The 16,612-nt window shown below is 36.6% G+C and overlaps 1 protein-coding gene across 1 annotated transcript in view; it reads left to right on the top strand.

The window, feature by feature from the left end:
* Positions 1-16,612, top strand: part of SEMA5A (semaphorin 5A) — a 503,768-nt gene that overhangs the window by 95,387 nt on the left and 391,769 nt on the right. The window contains exon 2 of the mRNA XM_063451928.1: positions 13,831-13,951. The gene's annotated coding sequence lies outside the window, so the exon portion shown is untranslated. The remainder of the gene's footprint in view (positions 1-13,830; positions 13,952-16,612) is intronic.

The following is a 16,612-nucleotide window of genomic DNA, read 5'->3' as shown; positions in this document are numbered from 1 at the left end:
TATATTGAATACATCTTTTTTTTACAAAGGTACATGATGTATTCAGTGCAAAATATATAGATTTATTCACCTTTTCTCCATTCCAGTGCAACTTTGATGGTGTTAATTTTCATGTAACACCCACCTCCAAGCCATCCTCTTCTCTGCCTACGTTTTTCTTTGATTTGCCCTGGCCCAGTGTGCCAGCGTCGGAACAGAGTGCCATAATGTTACTCTGCTGTACTGAACTTCTGTACAGATTGTCTGTTTTGGGTCTTCTTTGGGATACATTTTGGACTGATTTTAAGGCCCACACAGGGCAAATACGTCAGAAGCTGAGAACATAACTTTCCAATCTTCTATTTGTGTCTTAGAAGGGTGAGTGCAAGTGGCAGTAGTAACAGGCAGATTCTGAATAGTATGGAGACATAAGAGGATGCAACAGCATTGCAAATAGTGTGCAGAACTGAGAGGGCATGCTGAAAAGTAAGTGTGCAAAGAAAGGATGTACAGTGAGGGGAAAAAGTATTTGATCGTTTGTCCACTGACAAAGAAATTATCAGTCTATAATTTTTTATGGGAGGTGTATTTTAACAGTGAGAGACAGAATAAATAGAGTGCTCCTAATCTCAGCTCATTACCTGTATAAAAGACACCTGTCCACAGAAGCAATCAATCAGATTCCAAACTCTCCACCATGGCCAAGACCAAAGAGCTGTCCAAGAATGTTAGGTACAAGATTGCAGACCTACACAAGGCTGGAATGGGCTACAAGACCATCGCCAAGCAGCTTGGTGAGAAGGTGACAACAGTTGGTGCAATTATTCGCAAATGGAAGAAACACTAAATAACTGTCAGTCTTACTCGGTCTGGTGCTCCATGCAAGATCTCACCTCGTGGAGTTTCAATGATCATGAGAATGGTGAGGAATCAGCCCAGAACCACACAGTAGCGTCTTGTTAATGATCGCAGCTGGGACCATAGTCAAGAAAACAATTGATAACACACTATGCCGTTAAGGACTGAAATCCTGAAGCGCCCACAAGACCTCCCTGCTTAAGAAAGCACATGTACAGGTGCGTCTGAAGTTTTCCAGTGAACATCTGAATGATCCAGAGAGGAACTGGGTGAAAGTGTCAAACATGGAGGTGGAAACATTATGCTTTAGGAGTATTTTTCTACTAAGGGGACTATGAATGGGGCCATGTACCATCAAATCTTGGGTGAGAACCTCCTTTCCTCAGCCTGGGCATAGAAAAGTGGTCGTGGTTAGGTATTCCAGCATGACAATGACCCAACAACACACAGCCAAGGCAACACATGAGTGTCTCAAAAAGAAGCACATTAAGGTCCTGGAGTGGCCAAGCCAGTCTCCAGATCTTAATCCCATGGAAAATCTGTGGAGCGAGCTGAAGGTTCGTGTTGCCAATGTCAGCCTTGAAACCCTAATGACTTGGAGAGGATCTGCAAAGAGGAGTGGGACAAAATCCCTCCTGAGATGTGTGCAAACCTGGTGGCCAACAACAAGAAATGTATGAACTTTGTGATTGCCACAAGGGTTTTGCCACCAAGTACTAAGTTGAAGGGGTCAAACTCTCGACCATGACCAAGACCAAAGAGCTGTCCAATGATGTCAGGGACAAGATTGTAGCCCTACACAAGGCTGGAATGTGCTACAAGAACATCGCCAAGCAGCTTTGTGAGAAGGTGACAACAGTTGGTGCGATTATTCGCAAATGGAAGAAACACAAAATAACTCTGTCTCCCTTGGTCTGGTTCTGCAAGATCTCACCTCGTGGATTTTTAATGATCATGAGAATGGTGAGGAATCAGCCCAGAACTACATGGGAGGATCTTGTTAATGATATGAAGGCAGCTGGGACCATAGTCACCAAGAAAACAATTGGTAACACTACGCCGTTAAGGACTGAAATCCTGCAGAACCCACAAGGTCCACCTGCTCAAGAAAGCACATGTACAGGCCCGTCTAATGTTTGCCAATAAACATCTAAATGATTAATAGGAGAACTGAGTGGAAGTGTTGTGTTCAGATGAGACCAAAATCGGGCTCTCTGGCATCAACTCAACTCACCATGTTTGGAGGAGGAGGAATGCTGCCTATGACCCTAAGAACACCATCCCCACTGTCAAACATGGAGGTGAAAACATTATGCTTTGAGGGTGTTTTTCTGCTAAGGGGACAGGACAACTGCACCGCATCAAAGGGACGATGGGCGGGGAAATGTACCGTCGAATCTTGGGTGAGAACCTTCTTCCCTCAGCCAGGTCATTGAAAATGAGTCATGGATAGGTATTCCTGCATGACCATGACCCAAAACACACAGCCAAGGCAACGAAGAAGCACATAAAGATCCTGGAGTGGCCTAGCCAGTCTCCAGACCTTAATCTGGATGCATGGAATAGGCTTCCAGCTGAAGTGGTAGAGGTTTATACAGTAAAGGAGTTTAAGCATGCGTGGGATAGGCATAAGGCTATCCTAACTATAAGATAAGGCCAGTGACTAATGAAAATATTGAAAAAAATTTGGGCAGACTAGATGGGCCGAATGGTTCTTATCCGCCGTCACATTTTATGTTTCTATGTTTCTATCCCAGAGAAAATCTGTGGAGGTGGCTGAAGGTTCTAGATGACAAACGTCAGCCTTCGAAACCTTAATGACTTGGAGAGGCTCTTCAAAGAGGAGTAGGACAAAATCCCTCCAGAGATGTGTGCAAACCTGGTGGCCAACTACAAAAAATGTCTGACCTCTGTGATTGCCAACAAGTGTGTTTCCTTCAAGTACTAAGTCGAAGGGGTCCTATACTTATTTCACTCATTGACATCCAAATCAATTTATTACTCTTTTGACGTGTTTTTCTGGATATTGTTTTGTTATTCTGTCTCTCACTGTTAAAATACCTCTACCATTAACATTATAGAGTGATCATTTCTATGTTAGTTGGCAAATGTTAAAGATCAAATACTTTATTTCCTCACTGTAGTTTTGGTTTGTGATTCAAATACTGGAAGACAAATGAAACATACATCGCATAGGACTTTATGAAATTACTCTTAATAAACTCTTGAGCTCACAATGAACAGTCTTACATATGTTAGTCCCAGTTAGCTTAATTTGTTTAATCTCTTTCTTTCATCTTGCATAGAATCAATATAATTTCTCTACTAAATGTGACATCTGCACTTCTGCAACCCTCTTTTTGGATGGAAATTGGCTTTTTGACTCTATTGACTCTATTTTGTGAACCTCTAGCTGAAAACTGCCACTGCCATGAGCCTTGCCCAAACAAAAATAAATGTAAATGCTATAAAAGGAGCTTTACAGTTGTATTTCACCAATAACTAGAAGTCAATGATTTGGATATATGTGTTGTAGGTGATAAGACCATTCTAGTGACACCTCTATAGCAAGGGATTTTTTCTCGGTACTTGGCTCTAACAATTTTAATTACTGTATGGATGCATCAGCTACAAACAAAATGCTTATTTTGATTTCGACACACCTAACACACTCACTATTTGGATATGCATTGCACATTTCTAGAAATTCTTAAGTGAAAACTAAAGTGTTTTTTATTTTTTTGTAGTTGGCACTTTATCTCATCCTTACAACAGTGACTTTAGCCCATATTAAGTCAGGAATATTTTAACTTGACCTACATTCAGAAAGGCTATTTGACTGGAGTGATTTAAACAGGAAGTGGACCAGATGACACTTCGTTTTTTCATGTGTAGTCCGTTCTCTATTAGAAAAAGAATTTTGAATATCTTCCAGGCCTTGTTTATGTCGTTATTTTACAATGAGCATCTTGTGTTGAAAATAGAATGCTGTTAGAGACATTGCCTCCTGCTCATTCCTGCAATCCCTTTATATTTTCTAATAACATGTTTTTTTTTTAAATGAAAATAATTACATAGATGTTAAATGAAGCAAACAGCTTTGTTTCAGATAATCTATATTTTTAATCAGTATTTTAGTGATTGATACATTATGCTGTTAAGACTTATGTAGTTCTTGTGCATTAAAATATTTTGTGTTCTGTGCATATTTTTTCCTTTCTCATGTCTTGTATTCTCTCTGTTGCTTTTCTTGTATGCTGATATTGCTCATACGTTTGTACTGACTGCATACCCTATAGTTAATAATATTTTTCTTCCTTTCTTATTTGAAGACTATTATATTTCTGTGTTATAGTGACTGAGCTCTCCACAACCACTAGTAGTCTTCCAGAATAAAAATAAAAAACTGTGCTATTAGATGTGCTTTAAGCTTGTGCAGCATATTGTTAGTGACAGGTGTGGAGGTTAGTGTGGTGAACAGCCAGTTGTTAAAGGTTATGTATTCTATTTTAAAATAAGGGTTTAAAAATGGGTTTGTTATTGAGATTCATTGATCCTTAAGTGTCTTTTGATAGGAAGAGGAGCAAAGCCAGTGAGCCACTCATGGACAGCTGTTTCGTTGTTAATGCAACTCATCACGAAACAGCTATCCTTGAGTGGTTAATTGGCTTTACTCCTCTTCCTGAGTTGTATTTCAAAGCTGTTGTATACAGCAGATACATACTCCAAGGAATCCATGTAGTGGAATTACGAGGCAAAAATGTTCTTTGTTGAGCTCATTTGCATATGCCTACCCAGAATCCCTTACAGTAGTGAGAGCACTGTTAAAGTGAGATTTCCGTGGGAAAAGCAAGTCTTATGGCTTGACTGGTGTTTGTATTTGTATTTAGCAATGTATTAAATATATATATATATATATATATATATATATATATATATATATATATATATGTAAAAAACAGATAAAATTCGTATCTTGTAATACCTTTTTTATTGGACTAACAGAATTTTTTAATGACAAGCTTTCGGGATAACCTCCCTTTCTCAAGTCTGAAGCATTTCTGAGCAAGACGACACATAGAATTCAAAGTTGAGTTGTTTTGAGTTGCTATTTTTTGTGACTTTTTCCTAGTGGAATCCGACTATTTTTTTAATCTATTTTTTTATTTTTGGCTTTCTGAACACTTCATGCACAGCTCACCCAGGAATGCTGGACTTGCATAGGAGCTGGAAAAACTTGGCTGCATTTTTTTTTAAAGGGTTTGAGCTCACCAGTACTAGTTGCTAAATGAACACACTCACAAAAAAGCATTTCTAAATGTAATCAATAAATATTATGTGCTGTGTGATTCAGATATTTTTTCTAAAAACGTTTTATTTGATAAAATATACGTAAGGCAAAACAAAATTTAATACAAACTATTAAAATATTTTACCATTTTAAAAGTTTATACAAAAATATTAATAATAATTTAAACAACCAGCAACTCACAACAGGCTCCCGCCCTGACTGGCTAACACAAGGCAGAACAATATTTGTCATGAAGGACCCTCACAAGTGAATAACACCATAGAACTATGGACCAATCACTTGCCTCCCCACATCATGGAAGGTCCTGTCCGGCATCATTCCCTTCAAGATCGATGAGCATATGAGTCCATATATGAGCAATACTCAAAAGGGGACTGGAAAGAGCATCAGAGGATAAAAACACCAACTGCTGGTAGACCAAGCAGTCACACAGGATTCTAAAATCAGACAGACAAATCTGTGCACAGCCTGGATTACTACAAGAAAGCCTATGACAAAATTCCATGGAATGCTTGGTCAACAAGTTTAACACGACAATAAAATACATGGTCAACTGGAAAAATAGTAGATACAATGTCAACAGAACAATAAAAGCCATCATCAAGAACTTGATGCGCAAGTGAAAAACAACTCTTGAGGCCAATTCCAGCACAGTAACGCAAGTGAACATCAAATGAGGCTCTATCCCCAATACCTTTCTTAATAGGCCTCGAAACCATTAGCGAGATCTTAATGAAGAGAGGATACAGATACAGGTACTCCTCACTTACCAATCGGTACCCGTTCTTACGACCCGGTCGTAGAACGAATTGCACTGTAAGTGAGGAGTTGAGGGATTCCGTCCTCTAGTGCGTTCGTCTATTTTTGTGGAAATCTGATGGTAAAGAGGTGCCTGCCACCAGTTTTTCAGACAGAGTGCAGTATGATACTGCAGAAAGGTAGGAAGGAAGCAAGGGGCACTTTAACCCCTTAAGGACCAAACCTCTGGAACAAAAGGTAATCATGACATGTCACACATGTCATGTGTCCTTAAGGGGTTAAAGGAGAACTATAGGGTCAGGAACACAAACATGTATTCCTGACCCTATAGGGTTAAAACCACCATCTAGCCACTCTGGTCCCCTCATGCCACCCTAAATATAGAAATCTTACTTGTTTTCAAGTCTGGAGCTGCTGGCCCTGTACCTGTTTCCTTTAGACTTGCCCACTGCCTGCTGACATTAGCAGAAGTGTTAGCTTGATCCAATCACAATGCTTCCCCATAGGATTGGCTGAGACTGACAAAGAAGCAGATCAGAAGCAGACCCAGCACAATTCAAACACAGCCCTGACCAATCAGCATCTCCTCATATAGATGAATTGAATCAATGAATCTCTATGAGGAAAGTTCACTGTCTGCATGCAGAGGGAGGAAGTACTGAATGTTTGGATGTATTTTAGGCAGCCATGCCCCAGGAAGGATCTTTAACAGCCATCTGATGAGTGGCCAGTGAAGTTATCACTAGGCTGTAATGTAAACACTGCATTTTCTCTGAAAAGACAGTGTTTACAGCAAAAAGCCTGAAGGAAATTATTCTACTCACCAGAACAAATTCAATAAGCTGTAGTTGTTCTGGTGACTATAGTGTCCCTTTAAGCTCAAAGGCAGGCACCCTGCCACCAGTCTTAGGGATCAGAGCACAGCCTAATTCTGTAAGGAGGGAGGGAGGGCACCAGAGAGAGAAATCTTGGCGTCAGACACCTGATGGTAAAGCGGTACATGACGTTAGTGTTGCTGCTAGTGTTGGAAATTTCCCCGAACACAGATTAGAGGGATTCCCTGCTCTGGTGCATTTGTCTATGTTCTGTGAAATTTCCCCGAGCATAGATGAAGGCAGCAGAGCAGGGAATCGCTCTAATCCCCACGTTGGCTTACACTTACCACCCGACATGAGAGCTGGTCGTAGGTGCGAGCCATCGTAAAATGAGTACCACCTCTACAGGTTCAAGAGTACAGCTACTGTCAGCCACCTCTATATGGGCGACAGCAATCTGTATACAAAGAATGATCGGACATTGACTCATCGATCCAGCAAGGACATCGGAATATCATTCGGATTAGATGAGTGTGGGAAGATGATAGCAAACCAAAGGATGATGATCAAGACAGAAGGATATTAAGTCCAAGAAGGTCAAATATGAGATATAGAGAACATATACAAGTATCTGTGGGTATCACAAACACATGGCCACCATGACATGGCATGGTAGCTCAATGGCAAGAACAAGAACCAAGCCATCAACACATATGCCCTACCAGTCATCGTCAGGTGGAATAATAACCTGGCCCAGAGAAAATCTGGTCACTATAAATGTCAAAACCCAGAAACTGCTTACTATGATTGGAGGATTCCACCCAAAATCCAGCACCCAGAGACTGTACACAGCGACACTAAGGGAGGTCAGTGCTTGATGATTGGCAAGGCCAGTATTCGATTAAACACAGAGCATCTATAATGAAGATGGCTCCCAAAAATGAACTGCTAAGGGAATTCTTGAGACAACCACAGATAGATGATGCAGAAAAGGTGAAGGTTCCATGGAAGACAAACATCTCCATGGGGTGTACCACTGGCAGATAGTGAATATGGCTCACATGACAAAATCCTATTAGTGGTTGTAAAATGCAGGACTGAAAGACAGCACTAATGCTTTTCCTAGCAGGTCAGGAACAGGTAGTCAGCACCAAAAGAATAGAAGTAGAGGGTCTACCACAAAAGAAAAGACCCACAGTGCAGACTGTGTAAAGAGGCCTCTGAAACAATCCAGCACATAGTAGCTGGGTGTAATATGTTAGCAGGGACAGCATACACTGAGAGGTAAAACAGAATTGCTGGTTGTGTGCTAAAATATCTGCACAGTATATGGTTTGGACCTGACTAGGTTCAAATGGGAGATACCACAAAAGGTAGTTGAGAATGACAGGGCTAAGATCCTGTGGGACTTTCAGATCCAGACAGGAAAGCAAGTAGTGGCCAACCAACCTGACATCATGGTGGTTGGCGAGGAACAAAAGACTGCAGTTGTGGTGGATGTAGCAGTACCTAGTTTCTATAACATCAGGAAAAAATAACATGAGAAGGTGGACAAATATCAAGGACTGAATGAGATGCTTTAAAGGATGTGGAAAGTAAAGCTAATTTGTAACAGGATCAATCAGGGATGTGACCACCAAATTGAAAGAGTGGCTTCAGCAGATTCCAGATCTGATATCTGAGATTGCTCTCCAGAAGAGTGTAGTTCTAGGAACAGCTAAGATACCATACAGTACCTCAGATGCCTGAGCCTGTGAGAATGAGGAACACACATAAAAAATTGAAATAACATTTATTTAATTTATGTTGTATATATTTCCTTCCAATAAGTTTGTCGGTACATATTTATAGTTAAAACTATTATAACATATCTAGATACATTTCATTTTGGAATTCTAACACTTAAATGATAAGATGCAATATAATAGAAAAATAATATCATTCTATTTTCTCATGGGTAATATAGTTATGTATTTGTGCATTGAACATCAAGCAGATATTACATTTACCCTTTGCAAATTGGTTGTTTCTTCAACGGTCTGAAATAAATATGAAATACATTAAGCCAATTATGCTTATTGATGTTTTGTCTTCCCAGGTGGTTATTTTTGGATGTTTCAGTTGCTGCTTGAAAGTATTTATTTTAATGAAATAAATATAGTAAAAAAGGGCAATGAATAGTGAAGTAAACATTTTACTCCAAGTAACAAAGGGATATAAACTAAGAATATAAAACAAAACATTGTATAAACATTACATTTTCTTTGAATCTATTGTTTGTGTGTGTGTGTGTGTGTGTGTGTATATATATATATATATATATATATATATATATATATATATATATATATATATATTAAATTGAGCTAGCCATTGTAGTCCAGTAGACAAAATGTAAAAAATACTAGAGCTTTGTATTTAATGTTTAGTCCAATAAAAAAAGGTATCATACTATAGAGAAGTGAGAGATAGAGAGGGAAAGGTGTTACAAAGAATGGAATTAGGTGATGGAAACCACTTACTACATACTGCTCAATGGGGAAGGAATTGCCGTGTGGGTCTTTCAGCTGAGACTAGAATGTTTTATGCTCAGCAGAAAGGTCACCATTGTTCTCTTAATGGTGAAGATTTGAATAGACAGTGGGTCACTCCAGACAGCAATCTTCAGCCAAACAATTACCACCTTAAAGGTTTATTATACTATCTGAATTGCATTGGCAAAATACCTATGCCTACACATTTCCCAAATTATGTGAGAGATCTGGAAGATCTGAGGTTTTGCAGCCGGTAGCAAACTGAATGGTGAAAAGACTCTACACCGCAATCATTCGAAGGAAGAATGTGGAGTGGGGACTTTTTTAACAGTGTAATGGGAATAAAGATTTGCAGCTGTACCCCTGGCTGGTATCCTCTCCTGCATCATTGACCCTTTTTGTGGTCTACACGCGCTGAAAGTTAGAGCAGGCTCATCTGCTCTCTATTTGTGAGTGCTTCTTTATATTTTACACCTATAATATTTTTTAAAAAGATTGCAGTATGTTTTTTCTGATTTTTTTTCTTTGAGTTCTAGCTCAGATGATACAGAGCTGCCTGCAATTTTAACAACATATTGTTGTAAGTGTTTTATACAACTTTCTCAGTGGAAGCACTTTTGCAAAGGAGTGCACATCACTAAAATGCATGCACACTGGCACTTTGTATATTTATATGCACATTAATATATTATTCTGCACTGTTTTGTACAAAGTTTTAAAGACACAGTGCACCTTATTTGTATATAATATATATATATATATATATATATATGTCCAATATCAATCTATACATTGTGCTGGCCAGAAAATATATAGCTATTGTAAATATATCGCTAAAATGATATAAACCAATAAGGACTACAATTACGTATTCCAGTGGCCTGACATTTTCGCAGTTGTTGGTCCTGCAGTTGTTGGTCCTATCTTTGGTCACTGCCTTTCATTCAAAGAATAATATCTTTCTCCATCTGTGCATTAGTTGGTATAATTTGATATTCAATGAGGAAGGTGTGGTCTCACCATCCTGGTTCTCACAATATATTTGTATTTACATGCATTGTTTCTTAGAATGGTTTGGCAGGTGTATTTTTAAAAAAATTTACAATCCACAATGAATTCATTTAATTTGTATATTTTACGTACTTAGCCAAAGACACCACCTATATAACTTTTAAATATTTAAAGTGACCTATTGATTTGCTTTTAGGCTGTTTTCATGACACGGTGGTCACAAAATGTTGTGCTATTATTCTTGCCCTAATTAATGGAGATATTTTAACTAATGTTTAGATTTTAAAGGAACTCACTCAATTCTGTTCACCATAAAAACAAGTTAACTTACCTTTAATCCAGATGAGAGAGGAAACCTCTTTGCAGCTGTAGTCTGCCCCTGTTAGATCATCGTTACTGCCAATCATTCAGCCAATCCCATGCTTTTTTATAATAAACATTGAGAGGCAGGGTACATGCAGTTGCACTATAATCACCATGATCTGCCAGCAGTTCTTCTCATAGAGAAGCATTGAAACCAATGCTTCTCTTTGAGATGCACTCACATCCACTTTGTGCTAGAACATAAGGTATGTGAGAAAGAGCACCTTCTCAACTGGCTGATTTCTCTTGAAATTGCCATTTTTATAATGTGTGAAAGAGAAGACACTGTGTTAACCCCTAAAGCACTTGAGCAAGCAAAAGTAAAGTTAGGGGTTTAAAGTGTTCCTTTTTAAATAAATAATTATAACACTGAAAAAATATACAGTTGGGTTATAACATTTAAAAGGGAATGGAATTTTCAGTTATGAGATAAAGCAGGAAAAATTGTTAAAACTGGTTTGAAATTAAATATGTTTTGCTTTATAAACATCAGCATCTGCATCAGTAATGCAGAAAAGATTGAACTCCAAAGGCATGAGTCTTTTTCTGCTTTAGTCATGTCTAACTGTGTTCATTCAAAAGTACCTTAACTGTTCAATCAAGTAAAATTTATATTTTTCAATCTTTTGGAGTTGAAATTTCTGAAGACTGAATCACATCGGTTAGTTTTAGTTTTATATTTTAAATATAGTCAATTATAAAATTTGTTTGAAAAACAAATAGTAGATGGTATAGTTGAGTCAAATATCTAGTTTCAATCTTGTCTGCAAATTATAGAACTTTCAGTTTATAACTTGAAAACACCAGCACACTGTATTCAAGGTGTGACTGTTGGTCTATTACAACATTTTTCTGAAGATCTCTTAAGTTCTTAAAATCCTTCTTGAAATGTGGAGGTAAATTCCATTCTATGATTGGAGACTCTTAACAAAATCTTTCAAACAGATGTTTATGGCTAAAGAGCCCAAGGTCAGCATTCTTTTAACTAACAACTCCAGAATGTGAGCAGGTGATAAAAGATTTAGTTGTTTCCGTTTGTATTATTACTACAATGTTTAATCCCAATACATCAGTCATTATTTTTGCTTACAAAATGATCTATCTCGGTTAGGTTTTTCTAGATTTTTTTCATTACTCAAGTAAATGATTTAAAGACACACTGTAGTGTCACGAATAGAAATATGTATTCCTAATACAATAGTGGTGGAATGGCTGTATTGTTGGCTGGACCCCCTCATATTGCAGTTTTACTCCACTGTCCTCCCTCACCATGCAGGTCTCACCAAGACTGACCTCAACTCCATGGCTAAGTGATAAATCTTGGGTTCAGCCAATCCAATGCTTTCCCATATGAATGCATTGAGAGGTTATTTCACATGCATGGCAAAAATGCTATGCTGCGCAATTCAGCATAACCTCATAGAGATGCATTAAATTAATTAAATAAATGCATCTCTATGGAGATCGTTCAGTGTCTCCATGTAGATTGTGCAGATACTGAACATAGGTGAGATAGAAAGCACCTATAGTGGCCCTCTGAGTGACTAGGCAGTAATGTAAAAACAGCCTTTACACTGAAAAGGCAGCGTTTACATTGAAAAGCCTGCATTGACACACTATAGACACCAGCATAACTACATTTAGTTGTAGTGGTTCTGGTGACTATAGTGCCCCTTTAATTATCCAAGTTTACATATATTTATTTATTATGAAACGTGACTACAGAAAAAGGTGCAGCACCTACAGAATAAAAATGTTCACCTTTTAATACAGCAGAGTGAATATTGTCAACACACAAGACAGAGGAAAGGGAAGATTGTGTTTATCCTTTATTCTTTTTTTCAGAGTACGTTTCACACTAATAATGAAAAATAAAAGCAAATGGATGCATGTATCTTAGGATGATTTATTTTCGGATTTGTATTCATTGTTTAGAGATTGAAAATACCTGGACACCTATGCAGTACTATTACTAAAAAAAATTAATGTTTAGAATTCAAATTGAACAAGTAAAAGTTTTGTATTTTTATATTTGAGTTAATAAGATAACATTAGATTACAACTTTTAACACAAACTAAACACGTGTTGACCAAAACTGGGAACTTAAAGATGCCCAAGATACATTTTAGGAAGCTAATAATTGCTATCTAAACATCTTTTACAAATACTAACATTTTGCAATTTTGTGCTCTTACGGAAATTATTAACAGAGTCTTTGGAAGTATAACACAGCATCTAGTAAATGCAACATGAAGCATAGAGTGAGACATTGTGCTACAATCAAAACGTTAGAGGTAGACCTGTACATTCAGTTTCACAATTTATGGGTAAAGGTCAATTTGTCTGTATTATAAAGCTACAAATTGCAATATGCTGACTTTGATAGTATTTAATACTCTGCATTTATTCAAAGGTCATAGAACATGCTAATTGGGTGTAAATTGGGTGTGGGAGGTTGGGAGGACTTAAGTCAACATATGCAAGAGGTGCTATAAAATTTACCTTTGAGCTAAAGCGGTAATCTTTTTTGCCAACAATGCCCCATTTGTCCTCTATTGGTGCACTCACTGCCAAGTGAAGAACTACCACTGAATGCAATGTCAAGACAACTAAGGCAACTCCATGGAAAGGAGTTTCCATTACCATATAGCCACTCTCACATTACTAAATTTTAAGATTAATTTAATATTGTCATCATTGGACTTTGGAGCAGTGGCGACATGTTTATTGTATGATATATCATACTTTACCACCTGCCATCATGCTTTACTATCTGATATGACTTTGTTTTAGGAGATGCGAAGTAAGAACTACCTGCTTGTCCACATTATCTCAGCTTTCATGGAGGAAGAATCATAGTCTAGGACTGTTGTTCATAGGAGAGCAAGGTCCTTGACCTAATTGAAGAGACATCTTAAAACTATGGTTGCAGTGGCATTGTGGGCAATACAATGGGTGTGTTTTGGTATAGCTATGAAAACTCTTTAGAGGAAAAATGTAGCAATGAAGATCCAATTTCTTGACTTTTTACCAATATAATATCCATGTTTTTTTTATACTTTCTTTTCTTCTATTTTTATTTTTGCACTTATTGTTTATAATGTTAGTTTTATTTTAGTGTTTTTATTATTCAAATAATCCACCCTTGCTAGTATATTTATTTTGTTATATTTATCAAAATGTTCTATTCATTTTCAGTATTATTTCCTGTTTTTGGACCATTTCTGGATTTTATTAAAATGAACAGAATCTACAACTGGCTTTGAGAAGCACACTGAAAATGGCCACAACATAATGTTACCAGAACAAGCACAGATAGGTAAGCATTCTGAAAACGAATCCTGACACGTTCCATAAATACTAGGATATATCAAATGATGCACAAAAGAAATGTATATTTGTATTACTGTGACTAATTACATTCTAGATGTTCATATATTAACCTGCCCACGCTTTGTTACTGAAGTAAACATTTGTTTGGCTCTGGTGTATCAACTGTCATATTAATTACAATCACAATCAAAAGATAGTCATTCATTCAAATGATGCATACTTTTTTCATCAAGGTTATTTCACAGCAAAACATTTTCACTCAACAACAAATGGAACATGCATATGTTTTATTAATTATTCATTACATATTCAGTTTACTGATCCAGACACTATTTCATGAAGAGTAAATAGTATTCTGGAATAATTTAGGACAATAATTAGTCCATTTAACTCTATGTATGTGTCACTGGGATGTTTTTTATTAATTTCATTTTTTTTATTTAGTTATGTTGTGATCACAGATTAAACCGATCTGGGTTATGAAAATATTGCAAGAAAATTTAACTGTCTGTTTGTAGACTTACACTTGTGAACGAAACCTTCAGAAAACAAAATTACAATTTTAAGCCTTCAAAAAAAGGGATATAATTTGTACAATAATGCTCGACTCCAATATTGATTTTTATTGTGGTAATAACGGATTATGTTTAATTTTTGTTAATAGGGATTACTGTTGTTGCTTCCATCATCAGTTCATTGTAATTACTCCTTTGTATTCTATGTACTGAGATAAAAAAGTATTTTGTAAAAGAATACGGTTAACTATGGATTTGTCGAAAGGGTAAAGGAAAAGGCCATCTATTGATCTTTGTTGAGGATGTCATAAAATTGACCAATGGGATGGATATTTTGTGGGCAGATATGATAAGAGTTTATAGCAGATATGCATTTGAGTAGCTCATTATAAATGGTGAATCGCAATGGTTAATAATCCAAACAGTATGCTCTCAGTGAGTTAAAAAAAGACAAGAGAGTGGTTATTTATTTGTACTTTATGGATATTCAGCTAATTTTAATAGTAGCTGGATTGCTGCTATTAGTGGTTTTGCTAAAATGCATTTTTGCCAATATGCACTATATGTTCAAAAACTAGATGTTGTAATCAAAGTAGTCTATCTCATATTCTGGTGTCATATTTATTGATGATTTCAAGTGAAGCCATTACACCTTTGTGTTTACTGTTCATATCAACCACCACAATTATCCCTCCCCCATTGCTATCATAATGTCAGTTGTAATTTCATTGATGTACCTTACCATAGCAACCATTAAAAGAGCAGATACATTCTCACAAGTTTTATAACCAGGAAGCACGTAAAGCAGAGCGTGCAACTCTAGGGAAATTATTTATGCAGTCCTATACATAATCATTACATCCTTATACATTATCTATATCTGAGCTATTCCACTGCTGGTACTGTGTAATTTTCTTTTCGGATTTACCTAGTCACTTTTTTTTTTCAGACATTAGGTTAGATCACATCTATGTGTCAAAGATTTATAAATTGTCATGTATACTTAAGATTTTACAATCTTCCCAATCCCCTTATGTGTACGCTTCTACATTTCTTTGAGTTCTACTGGGAAAATAAGCACCATTAAAATGTCTTAGATTATTATTCAGTATTTTTTGCCAAATGGTTTGTTTCAACATACATATTTCAGATTCAGTAATATATATTTGTTGCTATTTTTTTTTTAAAAAGTGTGCATCCTGCAATACACAACATTCTTACATGTAAATTCTTTTTTGTTTGGTTAGAAAAGTGTAAGATTTTTATCTGTGGCACTCTAGTATATTCATAATTCATATGAAACACTTTTGTTCAATTATGAGTATTATTTGCTGCTCTCATCAAAATACACCCAAGAATATACGAAGAATCACACAATGATAAAGCATGCCATTTCTGAAACACTACTATTATTTTAACAATAATGCTCTGGATACATGCTATAGCAGATAAGAGGAGAAAAGAAACTACAGCTGCTTATGATTAATTATGGATTTGCAGATAGAGGCAATGAAAAAGCCCCCTACATGATCTTGGTTGAGGACATTATGAAACTGACCAATAGGACAGACGGATTGTGGGAAGATATGATAAGGCTTTCTAGAAGATAACTGTTGCATAGCTCATTATAATTGGGGAATCACAATGGTTAATCATCCAAACAGTGTGCTCTCAGTGAGTGAAAAAGGAAAGCGAGCATTCTAAATGGAATGTGGGGTGATACCAAAGATTTATGTTTTGTATCTTTAAAGATGGATATTCAGCTCATTTTCATAGCAATTAAGTTTTCTTTTTTTAATACTGATGCATTTTCTTCAATATGCAAAAAAACTGTAATTACATAACTCTATCTTATCTTCTACACATTGATGTACTTGGACTAAATCTTGTGTGGCATGCTCACAGAAAAGACAGCAACATATTATACAGGTGATACCATTTTTCCTCCCTGTGTACTATTCTTATCAACCAAATTTCAGTTTGGTTAGAGAAGTGTAATATGTTTTCATTTTATCTGTGATGCTCTACTATACTTTTACAATTCCTTTCAGCTACTTTTGTTTAATTATTGGCATATTTGCTGTGCTCATAAAAATACACATACAAATATACAAAGAACCATTCAATGAGTA

The sequence above is a fragment of the Pelobates fuscus genome, chromosome 4, assembly GCF_036172605.1.
Source record: "Pelobates fuscus isolate aPelFus1 chromosome 4, aPelFus1.pri, whole genome shotgun sequence".
Taxonomy (NCBI): domain Eukaryota; kingdom Metazoa; phylum Chordata; class Amphibia; order Anura; family Pelobatidae; genus Pelobates; species Pelobates fuscus.
Note: the sequence above shows the minus strand (reverse complement) of the source record. Positions and strands in the feature narration are given on the sequence as shown.